Source organism: Hesperophylax consimilis, chromosome 21 (genome assembly GCF_061612785.1).
Source record: "Hesperophylax consimilis isolate HC1 chromosome 21, BYU_Hcon_1.0, whole genome shotgun sequence".
Lineage (NCBI taxonomy): Eukaryota > Metazoa > Arthropoda > Insecta > Trichoptera > Limnephilidae > Hesperophylax > Hesperophylax consimilis.
This window is the reverse complement of record NC_142856.1, coordinates 13,239,809-13,245,808: the sequence shown is the minus strand read 5'-3', so window position 1 is coordinate 13,245,808 and position 6,000 is coordinate 13,239,809.

The following is a 6,000-nucleotide window of genomic DNA, read 5'->3' as shown; positions in this document are numbered from 1 at the left end:
CCTAGTATGGATCCTTGCGGAACTCCGTAGTTTATTGGTAGGTGGTTGCTATTTTGATTATTGATGCTAACGAATTGCTTTCTGTTGCTAAGATATGATTTGAATAGATTAAGAGCAGGACCAACTACACCAATTTTCTCGAGTTTCTTGAGAAGTATGTCATGGCTTACTGTATCGAAGGCTTTTTGAAGGTCAATTAGTATAGATAAAATATAATTTCCACCATCAATGCTGCTTCTAAGTTTACTGATTAAGTCATTTACTGCCGCAAGTGTGTTTGATTTTTTCCTAAAGCCATATTTTTTTTTATATAAGAACGATTTTTTGATAGAAAATTGTTTAACCTATCGTAGATTACACGTTCAAAGATTTTAGATAAGATTGGTAAGATAGAAATGGGTCTGTAATTTGAGGTATCCGTTTTGGACCCACCTTTGTGAATCGGTATTACCTTAGCAATTTTGCAACTATCTGGAAAAGTTCCCTCTTTAAGACACTGATTAATTAACTTTGATAAAATAGGAACCAATTCTGTGGAGAGACTTAGAACTGTCTTACATTTGAGTGTATCATAACCAGCGCTTGCATTTAGTTTTAGGATTTTATTATTATTTTTTTTTTGTATTAGGCAATTCACCCTAAAAAGAGTGCTATGTGCCGTTAAAGTTAGGGGAGATGGTTATAATTTTATGGAAAATCTATACGGGAATAGGAAATCTCAAATATTGAAGTCATTCAAGTCTATGAACTTGTATAGAACTGAGAAAATGCGAGAATTGTTAAGAGAAAGTAAATAAGGAATACTAAGGGGAGATTGGTGGGTGATTTTTATAAGTAAACGATAAATGCCTTTGAAAGATGAATGATTTTTACAATTAAAGAAAACATGATCAAGAGTCTCATTTTCCATGCCGCACTGGCAGAGTGGACTATCTAGGACCCGGATTTTAAACAAATGGGATGCAATGGAGCAATGACAAATTCTCATTCTCGAGATACAGGAAATAAATCTTTTGGATTTTTTCTTGCCGTGGAACCAAGGTTTACTTGGTATATGATTTTGTATTCCAGCATAAAAAGCACCAGTTCGGGTTTTCGTATTAGACCAATTTTCTTCCCAGGAGCGAATCATATTGGATTTAAGAATTGGGATGACGTCAGAGATAGGAATTCTAAAATCTAAAGGATTAGAGCCAGAAATTGTTCCAAGTTTAGCTAGAGAATCGGCTTTCTCGTTACCCTCAATTCCCAAATGGCCAGGGACCCAAACCAATATTGTCTCGAAATTTAATTCATTTAAATATTTAAGGGTGTTTCTGATATTATAAATAATAAAGTCTTCTGGTTTATGAATATTTGAGGAAATTTTCAACACTGCGCTTAGTGAGTCAGTGCACAGTAAGGCTCGTCGAATATTGAAAAACTGGATTTGGCTCAAAGCTTGTTCAATTGCGAAGCATTCTGCAGTAAATATAGAAATTTCTTTAGGCAATTTATAAGACAAATCTAAATCGAATTCGGGAATGTGTACCGCAGCTCCACAATCTTTGTTATCAGACTTAGAACCATCTGTGTAAATGAGTGAAAATTCTGGAAACTTAGAAGATGTAATGTTTTTAAATTTTTCCTCAACATTTTGATTAGATGAGGTTAAAATATCAGTTCGGAAGTCTGAAGTTATAACATTGGGGATATAATTGATAGAATCAAATGGGATAGTGAAAATAGGAAGGATAGGATCTTTTTGTAGATTTTGGAGGGAAGAGGACAGAGATTTGAATGAAAGAAAACTTTTTAGAAGGAGAGGAAGTCGATTTTTATCTGTCGATCTTTTTTCGTTATTTAAGTAATTGAACAAATAATCAAGGCTTTGTTCTAAAGGGTGACGTGATACAGAAAAAGATTTAAAAATATATTTATCAGCCAGGAATTGTCTCCTCAGAATTAAGGGGGGATCAACACATTCTACCTGGAAAGAATTAATTGGAGAAGATTTCATCGCTCCAATAATTATTCTGAGCGCTTTTGACTGAATTCTTTCAAGTTTTTTGTCCAAATATTTAGGAAGAGGATCGAAAAGAAATGTTCCATAATCCAAATGGCTTCGCACTAGAGCACCATACATTAATTTAAGAGTAGTAGGATGAGATCCCCACCACACTTTGGAAACAGCTCGCATAACATTTAGCCCCTTTTCACACTTAGCCGAAATGTTCTGAATATGCGGGAGCCAGGAAAGTTTATGATCCAAGAGTAGTCCAAGAAATTTAATTTGCTTAACGATTTGAAGAGGGACATTATCAAAGCAGACAGAAAAGGGGGGTATTTTTCTTTTGCGCGTAAAAGCCACTACTTTGGTTTTAGACGTAGCTAAATTCATCCCATTTGTCAACAACCAAACTTTAATATTATGTAAAGCCAAATTCAATTCCTTCGCAGCGCGCGATAGATTTTTGTGTGATAAATATATAAGGAAATCATCAGCAAAATAAAGTCGCTTGATAGATGAAGGAATAACATTGTCTAAATCACTTATATATATATGAAATAATAATGGACTGATTACGGACCCCTGAGGTAACCCCTTCCATAGTTTGCGATTTATCGTTTTTGAGGAAAAGTGGATAATAATGGATCTGTCTGTTAGTAAATTAATAATAAATTGAACTAGTTTTAAGGGAATTTTTATTTTAATTAATTTTTCTTTCAAAATGTTAATTAATACATCGTCGTAAGCTGACGAAAGATCAAGAAATGTGGCCAGAGTGCAAGAATTAAGGGACTGAGATATACGGATGTCTGTTGTTAATACACTTAAATTATCTATGGTTGATTTCTTTTTCCGGAAGCCATATTGATTAGGAGAGATAATTCTGTTATTTTCAACAAACCATTCCAATCTGTTCTTTATCAAGTGTTCTGTTACTTTCATTAAACACGACGAAAGAGCAATAGGACGATAGGATGAGATTTCAGATGGATTTTTGCCAGGTTTTAAAATCGGAAGAATTTTTTGAACTTTCCAGACTTCAGGAATAAATCCCGTTTCGAACATGTAATTAATTAGGGATAAAAAATATTCAACCGACATGTCTGAGAATGCTTTAATGAAACTATATAAGATTCCATCAGGGCCAGGAGAAGAGTCTGGAAGGGAATTGATTACTCGATTTAATTCACTTACTGAGAAAGGAGAGTCCAGCCAGCTAGAGTGAGATGGATAAGAAATAAAGGAAGGCATTTCCTCACATCTGGCAACTGACGGAGGAGCTATCTTATCAGCAAAACCTATAATAATTTCTTCTGGAATATGTTTGGAACGCTGGGGAGTATATGACGAACCGAATTTTTTTAAATTGGACCATACGGATGACTGGGGAGATTCAGGAGACAAGCGTTCACAGAATTTTCGCCATCCAGACCGCTTTTTGTTTTTCAAAACGCGTTTCGCTTCTGCCTGGGCGCGTTTCACAGAAAGGTAATTTTCGAAAGACATACATTTACGGAAAATGGAAATTGCTTCTCTTCTGGATTTAACGACACTAGTGCATTCTCCATCCCACCATGGGGTGGAATGTTTTATCTTAATGTTTACATTACGTTTTTTAAGTGTTTTTTCTGCAGCTTTTATTATCATGTTAGGAAATAATTCACATTGTAAACTAGTGTTGACAAGGGAAGACTTAGATGCTTGAACTATGGAGTATAATTCAGAAGAAAAATTTCTACAATTCGCGTCTTTCGTTTTAAATTTAAAACTATTGTTTATCGAAAAGGAATGCGTGGAAGATAGATGGTGGAAGGTAATTATTATAGGAAAATGGTCACTGGAAAGTGGATCTTTAAGAATGTTCCAAGAACATATGGGAATCACCGAAGATGAGCAAAGAGATAAATCGACTGCACTTTTCCGATGTTGAGGGGCAGTGAAACGAGTTGGAGATCCATCATTTAGAATACATAAATTATAGGTATCCATAAATTCTAATAGATTATGGCCAGAACGGTTTGTTAACTCACTGCCCCAAGAAGGAGAATGAGCATTGAAGTCCCCAAGTATCATATACGGGGGACGAATCTGGGATATAAATGTTGACCATTCGTTTTCAACAAAAATTGTAGAGGGGGGGATATATATTGATAGTAATGTAATATCAGATACAACAGCTGCTACTATCTGAAAATTATTGGGGAGAGTGTTGAAAATAATTTGTTTAAAAGGGATAGAATTATGTATAATAAGAGCAGTGCCACCTTTGCCATCCAGTCTATCATGTCTGAGACAATGATATCCAGGAATCTTAAATTGGTATGAGGGTTTTAACCACGTTTCGGAGATGGCAGCAACTGAAATATTATGTTCATCAAGTAACTGTACAAGATCAATTTTGTTGGCGAATAGACTTCTACTATTCCATTGAAGTATTTTGCTCAGTTGCGGATACATCGGGAAGGCTAGAGAGTAAAGATTTCATATAATCGGCAGCGTTGGACGGTACTTTATTGTTATTTGAAAGGATCGTAATTAATAGGGTAATTAAAGTTTGAATAAAAGAAGAATTTTCAATCATGACTTTAGGTAAGATATCGGAAGTGGAACAGTTTTTTAAGGCAGTCCCATTGGGAGCCTGGGATTTATTATTCCCATTCGGGTTAAGTAAAAGATCATTATGTAGTTTTTTATCGAAAGAAGGAATAAATTTTGGATTAGATTTTATCGGTTTGAAAATTGTTTCTTTGTGGGAAGATGATAGAGGGGATTTAGGGGAAGAAAAATGAAAGATAGAAGCGTTAGACGTTATCTCTGCAAAAGATTTTTTCGTAGGAGAGAATAATTTAGAAGCCTGAAAGTAGGAAATATTGTCTGCAGCCATTGACTGTTTGATATTTCTCTGTCTAGATAACTCTGGACAGGCCACACTAACAGCAGTATGGTTGCCCTTACAATTAATACAAATAGGGTTATTCGTTGTATTTTGACACTGTTCAAAGAGATGATCCTCTCTGCCATGGAAACAACGAGGAGGGGAACGACAAATAGGTTTTGAATGGCCAAAACGGCAACAGTTGAAACATTGGATCGTCGGGAATCTGTATACTTCAACGGGAAGAGCGTTATAATAAATAAATACACGGGATGGTAATGTTTGACCTTCAAAAGTGATAACAACGGATTGGGAAGGTTTCCATATAGTGGTGCCGGTGGAAGTATCCTTGAAATTCAAACGACGTGCTTTTAAAACTTTTGGAGTTAATTGAGAGTCATTAAGAGCGTCTACTATTTCTGTTTCTGATAGATCGGTTGGGATACTTCTTACTCTGCCCATTCTGGTTAAATTGAAAGTAGGTATGAAAGATTTAAATTTATTATTTGAAAGAGAACCTATTTTTTTAACAAAATCATTAGCTAATGTGGCGGATTTAAATTCTATGGATAGTTTGTATCGACCTTCCGGTTTTATTGATCCATTTATAATACCGAGGTTATTGAGTTTTGAGCTAAAAATAAATTTACCGAAATCCAGGGGATGAATTATTTTCCCCTGTTCAGTCCTTTGGACATTAACAATAAATGGAGCTGAAGATGAAATAGAATACATAAGCTCAATGGCTTTTGCTTCTGTAGGAATGGTATCATTATAACTTCCATGAGAGATTGGGGATTCGTTTGTTTGTGAAAGAAATTTAATTTTAGGAGGTACATTAAGACAAAGCAGAGGTCGTCGTTTTCGGGAAAGAATGGTTACAGAAGCTTGGGAATCATCAGAATCGTAGACGTCTGCAATATTAGAAATGGACTCAGGGTCAGGAGGTCGATTTTCATCCTCCTCCATTTCAACAAATGAAAAAAATGAAACAATAAATTCTATTTAAGAAATAATAAATGATAGAAATAATACACGCAACTGCGTCGCAAACTAATAATAGAAACAAAAATAATGAATACGAAAATGTAACAATAAATAAATCTTATCTGTACGCCGCGCCGCCGTCAGTCAG